Here is a 16,372-nt window from a genome sequence, read left to right on the forward strand (position 1 = left end):
TCGACCGCAAAGGAAACGATGACCACATGGACCTAGCGATGCAGCAGGATGAGCCAGCGGACGGCGAACATAGTACAGAACTGTTGTCCGATCATGGCGACAACGAGGGTAAAGCTCATCAACCTGTCTCCGGAGAGGAGAACAGTCCGGACGACAATGCACACATCATCCCGGAAAGGCACTTGGAACAAGAGAACCTCCATAGAAGGCTTATCTTCACCGCGAGGAGCCTGAAGAAGCAGAAGCAAAGGCTTAAGGCCGCGCATAATACGCTCAACAGTAGATGGAATAAAGTGCTTGACACTGAAGAAAAATACGGCGGCAGTCGCCACACAAAGAGCTATCCAAAGCGCAAGCTGCTGCCTGAATTCGACAACGAGGCTTTAGAGCCCATTCAGCCGAAAAATAAAACGGGCGATCAGCCGGATCGACCACCCCGTGGCCGCGACAGGGCGGCTAACGATGTGACACACAAGTCAGCACACGATTTACGTGAGGACCTGCACAAAAAAACCAGTTTGGCTAGGTCCATCTACGGATCTAGGAAGCACGCTCCGGCACAGAATCATGGCGGCCCAAACAACTATACTGACCGAATAGCAGCTCGGAATCAAAACCAAACGCTCCAACCGTCCGAAGAATGCCATGACACATCCAAATACAGGGGCGCCGCGCACCCCCTATGCTTCACCAATGAGGTGCTGGACCACGAATTTCCAGAGGGATTTAAACCCGTAAACATAGAGGCATACGACGGAACGACAGACCCTTGGGTCTGGATTGAGGACTTTATCCTTCACATCCACATGGCTCGCGGAGATGATCTCCACGCCATCAAATACCTGCCCCTCAAGTTGAGAGGACCAGCTCGGCACTGGCTGAAAAGCCTCCCCGAAAACTCAATTGGAAGCTGGGAAGAGCTTGAGGACGCTTTTAGGGCCAATTTTCAAGGGACCTATGTCCGACCTCCGGACGCTGACAATTTAAGTCACATAATTCCACAGCCCGGAGAGTCAGCCCGAAAGCTTTGGAACAAATTTCTCACGAAGAAGAACCAAATCGTCGACTGCTCGGATGCCGAAGCCTTACCGGCTTTCAAACACAGTGTCCAGGACGAATGGCTCGCCAGACACCTCGGCCAAGAAAAACCAAGGACAATGGCAGCCCTAACAAGCCTTATTTCCCGCTTTTGCGCGGGCGAAGACAGCTGGCTGGCCCATAGCGGCACCAGCAACCCAGGCACATTCGAAGTCAGGGATGGCAACGGGAAACCGCGACGCAATAAAAGCAAGCGTCGAAACAACGAAGACAGCCCAGACAACACGGCGGTAAACGCTGGATTCAGGGGCTCTCGACCCGGTCAATGGAAAAAGCCATTTAAAGGCAGCAGAGATGGACCGTCCAGCCTAAACAAGATTCTAGACAGATTATGTCAGATTCACGGCACCTCCGACAAACCCGCAAATCACACTAACAGAGAATGTTGGGTCTTCAAGCAGGCCGACAAGCTAAACGCCGAACACAAGGGGAGGGAGACACCAAGCGAAGACGAGGATGAGCCTCGCCAGCCGAACACTGGGGGACAGAAAAAATTCCCACCAGAGGTCAAAACAGTGAACATGATTTACGCAACTCACATACCGAAGAGGAGGCGCCAGCGCACACCCCGAGGCGTATACGGCTTGGAGCACGTCACCCCCAAGTTCAACCCTTGGTCGGCCCGCCCGATCACTTTTGATCGCAGGGATCACCCGACTAGTATCCGGCATGGAGGATCGGCTGCCTTGGTGCTAGACCCAATAATTGACGGATACCACCTCACCCGAGTCCTTATGGATGGCGGCAGTAGTCTTAATCTGATATATCAGGACACCGTCCGCAAAATGGGGATAGACCCAACAAGAATAAACCAAAGCAATACTACCTTTAAAGGAGTAATACCAGGCCCAGAGGCCCACTGCACGGGCTCTATAGTACTAGAGGTTGTATTCGGTTCTCCCGACAACTTCCGAAGCGAAGAATTAACCTTCGACATCGCTCCATTCCGAAGCGGCTATCACGCACTACTCAGAAGAACGGCCTTCGCTCGTTTTAATGCAGTACCGCATTACGCTTATCTTAAGCTTAAGATGCCCGGTCCACGTGGCATCATCATAGTTAGCGGAAACACAGAGCGTTCCTTACGTGCGGAGGAATATGTGGCGGCTCTAGCAGTCGAACACTGAACGGCCTCTCCAACCAGAATAAATGATCGGTCGTCAAGACCACGGACATGGTTAGACGAGTCCGGTGCACCACTAGCTGTAACAGCTCAGATAAACCTGAGATTGGTTCGATGGATATACCCCCATAGGTGGTGCTAGGGGCTTCCCGCTTATAAAAAGGGCTACAGTTCGGCTTGACCCTATTTAGATTGCATTTTAATGGTTCATTAAGAATAACCAATTTTTCGCACGAAGACTTTCACCTGGGTTTTCTCTCTTTTACAGATTATCATCGTACTACACCCTTCCAGGATACGGCACAATGGAGACACAGGCGCAGACGTGCAGCAGGGCCCCGCTCAAAGGTTCTTTTTAGATTAAGACCGTGTGTAAACCTTTTTTACTGTCTCTTGTTGCTTCACACCCTTCGGATACTCAACACAGCTGAGAGGGATGCTGGCGTTATTGGCATTTCGTCACGTCAGACTAATGCACGTACCTGGAAAATCAGGGCTTATTATCGAGGGCGTTACTCAACCCAGTATATGTTGTAAAGTCTGAATACCTTAGGGAGTGTTCGGCGTCGCGAGTTTGGACTTATATGCATCAGCTCCGAATCATGTCTTGTGTCAATAGTTGGGTTTGCCCGGCTCCCGTGTTTTGCTACCTTACGTTCCACTCTATCGGCTAAGGTGGCACCGGGAGAACTACTGCGATTGTGCCCTGGTTCATCTGGATGAGCACCTCAGTAGAGAAAGCCGAAAACTGACTATCATGATAAGCGCGAGACTGGTCAACCACTCGACGACTCAGCGGAATCTTCGCGATTCCTCCGCATTAACAAAGGACCGGTTTCCCGGTCATGTATGTACGCGCACCGTATTCGGCTGAGCGCGGAAGTACGAGGGGCTATATAGTAGCCCCACCGTCAAACTCCTATGGCTAAGTGAAAGTGTTAAAGATATATAGTCTGATTGCCTTGTTCGCCGCGCTATCACCTCCTTAATGGACCAAGACGTTGGATCAAGTGTGACTACGCGCTTTACTGAACAACCCCGCATTATATGCGTGGGGGCTGAAGCCGACGACTACAAACTTTCAGGTTATATACATACATAAACGGCCGCACGGGAGGCATCATAATACTTTCAGGCCAAAGTATAAACATAGCCTTTATAATCCAAATAGCATTGTTTTTACAATTGGGATACATGTCACTCGAACATGACACTCTTCGAGCACTAAGCCTCTATTAAACGAGTGCCTCCTAGGACTTCTTCAAAATAGTGCTCCGCCGAGACCTGGCCTACGGCCGGACCCCGGGTTGCAATAGCGGTGGCCTCCAGCTCTGCCCAGTATGTCTTAACACGGGCAAGAGCCATCCGCGCACCCTCTATGCACACCGATCTCTTTACAGCATCGATATGCGGCACAACACCAAGGAATCGTTGCACTAAACCAAAATACCTATTCGGCCTTGGTCCCTTCGGCCAAAGATGATCCACGACAGACCTCATGGCAAGTTCGGACAACCTATGGAGCTCGGCCCACTCGGCCATTTGTTCATTTAACAGCAACGGACGCGTTGGAGCACTGAACTGCGACCAGAACAACCTTTCCACTTCATGATCATTCTGATCTTTGAAAAACTCAGTCGCATCAGCAGCACTCATTGCCAAGTCCAAGTACGCGTCTGCAGCACTCCATAATTGATCCAGAGGGGCATACTTCGGATCTCTGAACTTCGTCCGCAACAAAAAGGGCTTCCCAGCCGTGATATCTCCGGCTTAAAGGAGCTCCTCCTTCGCCGCTCTGATTTTAGAGCGGGTTTCCTTGGCTGCTTCCATGGCTTTCTTCAGGTCAGCCGCTTTCGCTTGGCTTTCCTTTTCAAGAAGGTCATATCGGCCGGCGGCATCTTTCAGCTCAACAGCCATCTTGGCTATTTTATCTTCGCTCTGGCGATGAGCAGCCTGTTCGGCCCTTAACTCTTCGGTCGCCTTTAAGGCGGCCGCATCACTTCTCCTGGCTTGTTCCTTGGCTCGGGCAAGTTCCGCCCGAAGGGTCTCCACGGCAGCAGCTCCATCTGCAGTCACAGCATATTACAGATACTAGCATCATGCTCCTCTTAATATTTGTTGACCACCCGAAAATACATACCCTGTGCCTCATCAAGCCGCTTGTTCACAAGCGCGATGTCGGCATCTGCCGCTTCAAGCTGCCGCCTCAGTTCGGCAAACTCGGCAGTCCGGCCAGCCACCGGACCCTCAGCCTCCTGCACATGAAAGCAGCGCGATCATTACCTGGGACTATGATCCTCTATTTGCCGCCTCTGGACAACAACCAGAGTCTCAGGGGCTACTATCTGTATAGAGCACACCTAGCATGTGCGGTACCGTCAAAAAAAAATATTACTTTGCGTACCTCAAAGCATCTTAGCAGGCTCGTAAAAGCCTCATGCAACCCACTTTTGGTGGATGAAATCCTCTCAACCACCGTACCCATTAAAGTACGATGCTCCTCTGAAATAGCCGCTTGCTCCAAAAGGCCCATCAGTACGTCCGGTTGTGCACCGGACAATCCCAGACTTTTTCTGTTGCTCTCCTTAGGAGCCGAATACTCTAAACTTCGGGTGGCCGAAGGGTTACCTTGTGGCCTTGGCGGATCAGGAGAAATCCTCTGTGCTGACACCTCAGGGTCGTCCGCCCCAGGAGGCGGGGAGACAGTGGGAGGCGTTTCGCTCTCCATCATCTCCGGAAGAAGATCCCCCGAAGATGAAGTCTGTCGAGAAGGGCTATGATCCGGACTGCAAGACATACGTCTCGGTTATTTTCCTCGGAGATAAAGCAGGATATATTTACCAAAAGTACTCTTGTTCACTTACAGCTCGGTGGAGGGCTGACCCCCTTGCGGGCACTGTGTGGTAAGGATGCCCTCCGGGGTAGGGCCCCCTGGCGAAGGTTTCTTCCCTCGTTTGGAAACCCTCGTTTCCAAGTCTTCAGAGGCGGTCCTTTTCCTTCCTTGGGGAGAGGGGATTCTAGATTCTTCTCCCCGATTATCCTCCTTCGAGAAGACGTTAATTCCCCCTTTTTGGATGAGTAATGCATGAGGCCCGCTTTCGGCTTCTTTATTCCTCCCTTTATCTTCCCCTGATGGCACTTGATAAGCTGGGTGCTCAAGCATCCTGGCTAGTACAGGATCCGGTGAGCCTTCGGGAAGGGGGGCGAACACCTGATCATCTTCGCCTTTCTTATCCAGTCCTGGCCAAGAGCGATTTTTTCAGAATGATGTTCTGACAAATAAAAAGATAGCATGTTCGGCCGCAGATCTACTTACGTGGGTATCTGGATGGTTGCAGTTGAGACCCGCATCCTCGGTGGCGTCCGGACACTTTATTCGTGATCCGAAGAACAATCCATACATCTCTTCGAGCGTCACACCGAAGAATTGCTGAATAGTTCACGGTCCTTCTGGGTTGAACTCCCACATACGGAGAGATCGACGTTGGCATGGCAGGACCCGACGAACTAGCATAACTTGCATTACCTTGATGAGACTGACATCTCTCTTGAGGAGATCTAGGATGCGACTTTGCAATGTCGGCACGTCATTAACTGGCCCCCGGTCCAGCCCCTTGTTGACCCATGACGCTAGTTGTGGCGGGGGGGGGGGCCGCGAGCAGAAGGCGGGGGCAGCTGCCCACTTCGTACTTCGGGAGCTGTGATGTAAAACCACTCCCGCTGCCATAAGTTGGACACCTCCAGGAAGGAACCCTTTGGCCATGGAGCATCGGCGCCTTTGCTTATTATGGCACCTCTGCATTCTACGTGTCACCCATCGATCATCTTCGGCTTCACATTGAAGGTCTTGAGCCATAAGCCGAAGTGTGGGGTGATACGGAGGAAGGCCTCACACACGACGATAAATGACGAGATGTGAAGGATGGAATCTGGGGCTAGATCGTGGAAATCGAGCCCGTAATAGAACATAAGCCCTCTAACAAAGGGATCAAGACTAAAGCCTAGCCCTCGGAGGAACTGGGAAAAAAATATGACACTCTCGTTGGGTTCAGGAGTGGGGATGACCTGCCCTTGAGCAGGCAGCCTGTGCGAGATTTCGGCGGTCAGATACCTGGCTTCTCTTAGATTCTTGATGTCCTCCTCTGTGACAGAGGAGGACATCCACCGGCCTTGAAGGTTGGATCCGGACATGGTTGAAGGTCCGAAGCACTTAGCCTGAGCCTTGGGTGTTGGAACTTGAGGTGGGGGAAGGGAAGGATCGAGCGCGAGAAGAAAAGGACAGGCCTTGGCCCCTTTATAAAGAGGGCGAATATCAAGCGTCCTCCGCGTGGCCGTTTGGAACTTGCCTAAAATCGAGGAGTCATACTAACACGCACGAGTGGGTTACCCACACCCGTATTGATGAGAATCTCGTGATAAGGGGAACACGATCTCTGCTTCGACAAGACGTGCCAATAAAACCGCCTCGCAACACGTGCAGTGGCAGGCTGGGAAAAACGGTTCGTAATGACCAGACCACGGCAGGATGTCACGTTATGAAAAGTTGTCAGCAGATTAGATTTGTGGAATAATATACTCTCTACGGTGGTATGTGGAATTTGTTTTGCAGAGCCAGACACGATCCTTGTGTTCAAAATCTTCTATGAAGTATTCAGAGGAGGAACCCGCCTTGCAATGCCGCAGACAATCTGCGCGCCGGACTCATCGTCATTGAAGCCTGGTTCAGGGGCTACTGAGGGAGTCCTGGATTAGGGGGTCCTCGGACAGCCGGACTATATACTTTGGCCGGACTGTTGGACTATGAAGATACAAGATTGAAGACTTCGTCCCGTGTCCGGGTGGGACTCTCCTTTGCGTGGAAGGCAAGCTTGGCAATTCGGATATGTAGATCTCCTCCCTTGTAACCGACTCTGTGTAACCTAGCCCCCTCCGGTGTCTATATAAACCGGAGGGTTTAGTCCGTAGGACAAGAACAATCATAATCATAGGCTAGCTTCTAGGGTTTAGCCTCTACGATCTCGTGGTAGATCAACTCTTGCAATACTCATATCATCAAGATCAATCCAACAGGAAGTAGGGTATTACCTCCATCGAGAGGGCCCGAACCTGGGTAAACATTGTGTCCCCCGCCTCCTGTTACCATCAGCCTTAGACGCACAGTTGGGGACCCCCTACCCGAGATCCGCCGGTTTTGACACCGACATCCGACCAATGACCCAGCTCTTGAAGAAGGACAAGAAGTTTGAGTGGACACTGAAGTGCGAAGAAAGCTTCCAGGAGCTGAGAAGAGATTGACCACCGCCCCAGTTCTAGCCACACCTGATATTCACAAGGAATTTGTGATATATTGTGATGCCTCATGAATCGGACTAGGGAGTGTTCTGATGCAAGAGGGCAGAGTCGTAGCTTACCTTTCGAGACAACTACAACCTCATGAAGAGAACTATGTTACTCATGATCTTGAGTTAGCAGCAATAGTTCATGCCCTGAAGACGTGGCGACGTTACCTCCTAGGGAAGCGGTGTGAGATATACACGGATCACAAAAGTCTGAAGTATATTTTCACCCAGAAGGAATTGAACATGAGGCAGAGAAGATGGCTAGAGTTGATAAAGGATTATGACCTCAGTGTTCAATACCGCCTGGGAAGTCTAATGTGGTAGCAGATGCATTAAGCAGAAAGGCTTGTTCCTTGAATGCTATGCTTAAGGAAAGGCTACCCGCCTTGTATGAAGAACATGAAAGCTTCGGGTTGGAACTGGTTGCACCAGGGTTCTTGGCCAACCTCGAAGTCAGGCCTACCTTGATGGACGATGTTAAATAAGCTCAGAAGGTACACGAGAGTATTGAAGGCATCAAGAGGAAGATCAAGGCAGGCAAAGCCCCAGGATTCTCAGAAGATGAGCAAGGAGTTGTGTGGTTCGGGAATCGCACTTGCGTACCCAACAAAGTTGAGCTCAAGAACGTGATCTTGCAAGAAGCTCATGACACTCCATGTTCCATCCATCCTGGAGGAACCAAGATGTATCAAGACCTTAAGGCAAGATTCTGGTGGCTTGGCATGAAGAGAGAAATAGCTACTTTTGTCGCTAAGTGTGACATATGCCAGAGAGTCAAGGCTGAGCATCAACGACCTGCTGGATTGTTGCAACCTCTCAAGATTCCTGAATGGAAGTGGGACAAGGTTGAAATGGACTTCATCACCGGGTTACCTAGGTCAAGCAAAGGGCATTATTCCATCTGGGTCATTGTCGATCACTTGACCAAAGTAGCTCATTTCATTCCAGTCAAGACCACCTATGATGGAAGCCAGCTAGCCGGCCTCTACATCAACCGGATCGTGAGCCTCCATGGGGTTCCTAAGGAGATTGTGTCTGACCGAGGTACCCAGTTTACCTCAAGGTTCTGGAAAAGGTTCCAAGAAGCCTTGGGGACCAAACTATTGTTCAGTACCGCTTTCCACCCCCAGACCGGAGGACAGACAGAACAAGTGAACCAGATAGTTGAAGACATGCTTCGTGCATGTGTGCTAGCATATGGAGCCAAGTGGGAAGATTGCCTACCCTTCGCCAAGTTCTCCTACAACAAAAGCTATTAGTCCAGCCTTCAGATGGCACCGTTTGAGGTGTTATACGGACTGAGGTGCCGCACACCCCTGAATTGGTTAGAAACTGGAGAAGGACTAGTCTTTCGACCCGATATCCTCCGCGAAGCAGAAGAGCAAGTTTAACTTGTCAGAGAACGCCTGAAGCCCGCCAAGTCAAGACAAAAGAGCTATGCCGACACTCGTCGCCGACTAGTAAATTTCCAAGTCGGAGACCATGTGTACCTGCGAGTAACTCCTCTTAAGGGGACCAAGCGTTTCCGCGTTAAGGGAAAGCTCGCAGTAAGATTTATCGGTCCCTTCGAGATCACCGCACGACGCGGAGAAGTTGCATACCAATTGGAACTACAACCTGAACTATCCAATGTGCACAACGCGTTCCACGTGTCACAACTCCGGAAGTGTCTCCAAGTTCCAGACAAGCCCGATCTCTACAAGGATGTTGATCATCAAACCATTGACCTTCAGCCTGATTTGACCTACTATGAGAGGCCCATCTGCATTTTGGATGAAGCAGAGCGATGCACTCGAAGTCGCACCATAAAGTACTTCAAGGTCCAGTGGAGCAACCACACTGAAGCAGAAGCAACCTGGGAACGCGAAGACTACCTTAGATCCGAGTTTCCAGATCTCTCTAAAGCCTAGTTTGGGAATCTCACGGACGAGATTCTTGTAAGGAGAGTAAGTCTGTCACACGCTGCATTTTGTAACATGTCATTTGCATTAATAAAGCATGAAAATTTGACCAACAAAAACTTTTGCATTATTTGGCTTTTTATTTGAGTTGGTTTTCTCTCTGTAATTTTCAAGTGCTCTTTAAAGTCAACACAACTCCACCTTCTATACTTCATCTCCTTGCCCCAAAATTCTTCCCAATGATCATGCCATGTGTATAGTACAATATAGTATTTTCATACAAAAATAATTTGGCCAAATAGTATTTTCTAAATTTAGTTATCCAAAAACCCCTGAATTGAGGATGGCACAACAAGTACTTGATTTGGGGTATGAAAAATCTTTAAAAGATTATTTGACTCCTATTAGGTATAGGACTCCCATAAACCACAAAAATATTTTTTAAAAGTTATTTTCCTATTTTATTTGAAGGTTTTTTCTTAGGGCCAGAAATGTTCTTTAATAGGTTAAAATTATTTAACTGTTTCTAAAGTATTTGAGAAAATTTAGGGAAACTCATAGGACATATATTGTCCATATATAAGACTTTCGACACATGGTCAAGTTCAAAATATTGGGAAAAACCCTCCAAAACCATTTCTGTCCATTTCAAGTATTTGAAATATTTCTACAAGAAATATTTCAAATAAATCCAACAAAATTCTAGCAAGTCACATATGCATAATTTGATGATCTTGCAAAGTTTAATCTCAATCAAAATCATTTTGCTTCACAAAAGTGCCCCAAAACCCTCTCTGTCCAGATCCAAGTTTGAACAACTCTACATTGCCAACTTATTCCAAATGACCCCAAACTTTGTGGAGATGCTCAAAACTCGAAATGATGACACTACACCAAGTGGTGCATCAACGAGAATGGTTTTGCATGACTAGATCTTAGTAAATGCATTTCTGTCAATTTCTAGGGTTTACAAAAGTTGCATTGGCAACTTTACCCAAATGAACTCAAATTTGGTGGAACACCCTACTTCTATATGCCATTCCATCCTGTTAAGTCTCATGTCAAGTGTAATTCATTTTCTTGCCCAAACCAGCAACAAACAGCTTCTGCTAATTTTCCAAAAACATCACTTTGACCTCTTCCACTAATCTCCATGGGCTAAACTTTTTCCACAACCCCACCATGTCCTCCTCTATATCCAGTAACAATGGCTGCATCTCAGCTCAACGATTGAGGGGTGAAACCACCTCATTTACCCCTCTGGACAGCCCCTTTCCCTCTCTCTCCACGCCACTCCTCTCCTACTGGCCATCCATGGCATCCAAGGCCCCTCCCCTTTCTTTACTCCCTCCTAGACCTGCTAGACATGCTTGGGTGTGCCCACACTGCATAGAAAATGGCCTGCCGGCCATTTGGGCGCTCTGGAGCGCGCTACAGTGCGCTCCCGCACTGTAGCCGCCCCTGCCAACCACCTCGGGCCTCCCCAGCTCGCCCGACGAGGTGCCTCGGCGTCCGCAACACGGCAGATGGTCGGCCCCCTCCTCCTTCTCCCTCCTCTCGCCCCAGCTCGCACGGCGCCAGCCGCCCGAGCGCACCAGTGAGCGCGCTCCCACGTGCGGTGCCCTTGCCCCCCTGTTTCCCTCTCTTCTCTCCCCTCGCCCTAAACCAACCCCACGAGCACCCCCGACAACTCGCTGCGATCCCCCATGACCGTTAGCGACGACAACGGCCTCGCCGACGCACTGGACCATGGTGGACCGTCGCCCACCTATTTAAGGCCCTCCTCGAGCCCTCCTCTCCTCACCACTCACTCTCCTACTCCCCTAATCACCCCCTACACCACCCGCTCCTCTCAAGAAGCTCTCGAGCTCGAGCTCCGCCGCCGCGGCTCGCCATCGTCCGCACAGTTGAAGCTCTCCCTGCTGCTCCTAAGCCCCGATCTGGAACCCCCGCACTCCACTGATCCTTTTCCGCCTGTTTCCCCTCTCTGTAGCTGCCAGAAACGGCCGGAACCACCGCCACCCGAAGCTCCTCCGCCGTGCCTCCTTGTCACCGGTGAACCAGGCCACCCCGGGGACCGCAACCACCACCAGCCGAACGGCGACTCGATGCTGAGTCCAGTCATGCCCTCGCCCGACCTCGTCGTGCCCTGCATCATCGCCGGTGAGATCGCTGGCCGTTTGGACTCGGGGTTAGGGATGACAGGCGGGCCCCGCCAGCTAGCCTCTCCTCTCCATCGCCCCTCTCTCTATTGCTGACGCCTAGGCCCCGCCTGTCAGGTTTAAACCTGGCGCGCACACGTGCACCAGGGCCGCCTCTCTGACTGGGCCTGCTGCGCTGCGGCTATTCTGGCCTAGTAGGCACAGTGCCCCTTCTCCTTTTTCTTTTCTGTTAAATTTGCAAAAATTCCACATGATTAAATAATAATCCAAATGCAATAATTCCAACTCCTAAATTCTTTTAATAATCTCGCCTATTTAATGGTGTTGTTTTCACTCTTTCAAACCAACTTTTCTTCATTGTTCAAATTTAAATTTGAATTTGAGCATTTATGCCTGTCTTTGAAAATTCCTAGCACTGTTTCCGTGACACCAAATCCAAAACTAGGAATTTTATCATTCTTAGAATACACTATAATATTTGACAAAAATTACTTAACATTGTTCTGAGCACTTTGATTTTTCTGTTTTGCTATTGCCTTATTTTTCTCTCGTTATTATTTTTGCGACGATAGATTGCGTTGCTGACGAAGGAGTTGGACCAGAAGACTTTGAAGACCCAGAAGACTTTGCTGAGCCAGGCAAGCAGCCCTTTGACCATATCTATGAAACCCTTTGGTATGCATGTCATATCCCACTTTATTACCGTTGCATTGGAATCATGAAGATGGTGGTAACCACTTTGGTGGGTTGCCTCTGTTACTTCCATGTTGATACTTGCATTGTGCATAACCCTACCTTCCTATGAGGGTCATGCGAGTGGGTGTAGTTAGGATGTTAAGTAGTGCTACGCAAATGGGATGGGTATATGCATGGTGAAGGAAACCAAGTTGTTTTCAAAGACTTTTCAAAAACCTCGTCAGGTGCCACTAATGCCCGAGGGAGATGGTGAGCTAGGTTACCACTTGATAAAGAAGTGGTGCACCGGAGCAAGTTGTGTTGGAGTGTTTTCAAAAATGGATTAGATTTAAGATTTGTCGACTGTCCCAACCTTACATGCGCAACCACTCTACCCTTATACGGGAAAGGGCATTATTGATTACCTAGGTCGATACTAGCATGGTGCCCACATTACTAGTGAAGGGGGTGACATGAGCTCACTCTTGGGACGGGGTCGTGCCAGGTAGGGCGGACATGACTGTTTTTATAGGGCACAGGACACACCGTTGGTACCCCGTGCTTGTGGTATGTGATGAATATGGGAGTGAGGCTCCACAATTTTAAGATGTGAAATGTTGGGCAAGGGAGTTAGTACCAATCGAGTGGACTCTATGTTAGTGTCCTCTAGGGAAAGATAGTGATCGGGTGCCTACCCCGGGTACTTGAGGTACCGCGGGTCGTGGATGACATGAAAGTTCCCCGGATCTTGTGGGTAAAGTGTGCAACCTCTGCAGAGTGTAAAAATATTCGAATAGCCGTGTCCACGGTCAAGGACAGTTGGGCGGTGCTGCTTAAACTATGTCCAGAGTTTTACAAACCGCGTGTTTGTGTGTTGATTAAACTATTTGGGTTAAGTTAGATGACTTGACACGATGATCAAGTTGGATTGGTGTCCAACTCTGCTTATGTTGATATATGTAACTTATTCATTCGGATATATGTACTCTCATGATACATACTTTACAGGTTGATAGATCATGTCATTGCACTCAAAACTAGCTTTCTACAAACTACCTACTTACTGCTATATCATTGCATTGTGCCTTGTTCCAATCATGGGTTGCTTGCGAGTACATTCAAAGTACTCATTGGCTTGCCACTAGTTATTTAATTGGCCAGGCATGGAAAGCTGGAGTTCGAGGAAGAGTTCCTTGGTGACGAACGTGCGAACTAGGACGCTTTCCCAGTCAAAATGCCTGTAGGGTTAAGGCAGATGGCATGGGTTCTATTTATCTACGAAGATTTCCGCTGCTTAAGTTTATTTGGTATTCAGCCCTTGTGGCTTTATCTATGTAAGACTTGACCATACTGGTCATAATTTGTGTAAGACGGTATGTATGGATGTAAGACTCTTGTTATTCAGCTTCTGTGTGTTCAGTGAGCATTGATCTCTGGGATCACTGTACACGTGCATTCGGTGATCACGACTTATGAGTCGGGGTCCCCACAGATAAAGACAAGTACCAACCTATGTGAGGTAGCATATCAATTACTATTTCCTTTGACTGGAAGCCGAGATAAGCCAAGCGACTGACATCAAAGGAAGGAAGCAAGCTGAGATTAGTGACTGACAGGAAAGGAAGGAAGTTGTCGAGGCAATGAAGCACCCAATGTTTTTGTGCAATACCACCAAAATCGAGCATCCCTATTGGCACATATATTGAGATAGTGAGATTACTGTAATAGTGGGACTAGTTGATGAAATATACAATAACAAATAGAAGCACCCTCATTATCTTAATGGGTAAAGTTAGCAACATAGTAGTCTTGCTTAAAGAGAGGTATTAGTTTATTTAATCAGTGCCAATTCGCTCAACACTCAAAGCATTGCCATGTATCATAGGTTGCAAAACTTTAACATGCAAAGATAAAGGAGTTTCTCATGGCAGTAGCACGATACAAATAGAGATGACAGGAAACTAATATGGATGAAGGCCTTAGGCCGGTACCAACCTGAGCAAAAAAGCTTATTCATGTAGTCCCAAAAGAGATGATAAAGCACTCACTAGAATCACTCAATAATATATATTTTTGTCCACTTCAAATGTATGGTTGAAATCACACTTGTTTACCAGTGCTGAGATTATATCGAAAGATTATCAAGAACTTCCTGCAGAGTTAAAGCACTGACTAGGATACAGTTCATTGTATTGTCTTGTGTAGTTCCACTAAAATGTATGATTGGCACAACAAGATCCCTGTTTGCACAAGTAGGAATAAGGTGAAACCTTCATTAGCTTAGTGAGAATGGATAGAAAGACATTAGCATATTACTCTAATAGTAGCATCAAATTCATCATGGACAATATGCAGAAGTGGAAGGGCTCCCTGGAGGATCGTGTCACATGTAAGGTAGACGTTGCCGGAGCCCTTGAATGGCCTCGACTAAGGCCTCGGCTTCAGCAATATCACCTTGGCACTGTTTATTCTTCTTCTTCCTCTTCATGCTCTGTTTCTCTTTCTCTTCACTAGTTGGTGAAACCAAGTACATGATTGGGCTTCTATTTCAGAATTGGTGTTGTCAGTGAGGGAGTACAAGTGTACTAGTAAACAATAGCATTATTTTCTCATGGCAGTCACAAAATAGAGATGAACACATGCATTAAATATTATTCTTACCTAAAGGAAGGTTATGGTGCCAATATGGATGATGAGGATTGGAACACAGATCTCCCTTTGTGCAGTTCCACCGAAATGAACGAACTGTTCCATTCCAACATTCCAGTTAAACAGCACAAAAGTCACTTCTTTTAAGAAGTGTTTTGTGCAGTGCATTAAAACGTCACAACAACAACCAGGTTAAATGGATATCCCTGTTTGCACAAATAGCTACAAAGGAAACAGTCAGAGTCTCAAACAATTACAGGCAAAAACATTTGGCTAAACTTGTCATGGCTTATAACAGTGGCATGGCTTCATTTTACAAGGGTCATTAGATTAAGAACAGCTAAATATTTGGTATAAGGGCATGGGACAGTGGGTGCACCAGCAGTCCAGCACTGTAATGCCCATGATGCGGCTATATCTCCCACGTGTCGAGGCACGACTTAGAGGCATAACCGCATTGTGGTTTTGTCGCAAGAAGGGTCATCTTCACACAATCCCATGTAATGAACAAGAATGGGATAACGGGAGTTGCCTTACAATCGCCACTTCACACAATACATAAAACAAATTCACACATCATCCAAAATCCACACATAGACCGACTACGGTCAAATCCAAATGAAAATAAGATAACCCCAAATGCTAAATCCCCGATCGTCCCAACTGGGCTCCACTACTGATCATCAGGAAACGAAACATAGTAACGACCACGTTCCTCGTCGAACTCCCACTTGAGCTCGGTTGCGTCATCTGCACTGACATCGTCGACACCTGCAACTGTTTTGGTAGAATCTGTGAGTCACGAGGACTCAGCAATCTCACACCCGCGAGATCAAGACTATTTAAGCTTATAGGAAAGGGTGGTGTAATGAGGTGGAGCTGCAGCAGGCACTAAGCATATATGGTGGCTAACGTACGCAAAAGAGAGCGAGAAGAGAAACAACGCAACGGTCGCGAAGCTAGAAATGATCAAGAAGTGATCCTGAAACTACTTACGTTCATACATAACTCAAACCGTGTTCACTTCCCGGACTCCGCCGAGAAGAGACCATCACGACTACACACACAGTTGATGTATTTTATTAAGTCAAGTGACAAGGTCTCTACAACCGGACATTAACAAATTCCCATCTGCCTCATAACCGCGGGCACGGCTTTCGAAGGATAATACCTTGCAGGGGTGTCCCAACTTAGCCCATCATAAGCTCTCATGGTCAACGAAGGATAAACCTTCTCCCGAGAAGACCCGATCAGTCTCGGAATCCCGGTTTACAAGACGTTTCGACAATGGTAAAACAAGACCAGCAAAGCCGCCCGATGTGCCGACAAATCCCGATAGGAGCTGCACATATCTCGTTCTCAGGGCACAACGGATGAGACATCCTACGAGTAAAACCAGGCCTCAAGTTTCCCCGAGGTGGCCCT

Source organism: Triticum aestivum, chromosome 4D (genome assembly GCF_018294505.1).
Source record: "Triticum aestivum cultivar Chinese Spring chromosome 4D, IWGSC CS RefSeq v2.1, whole genome shotgun sequence".
Taxonomy (NCBI): domain Eukaryota; kingdom Viridiplantae; phylum Streptophyta; class Magnoliopsida; order Poales; family Poaceae; genus Triticum; species Triticum aestivum.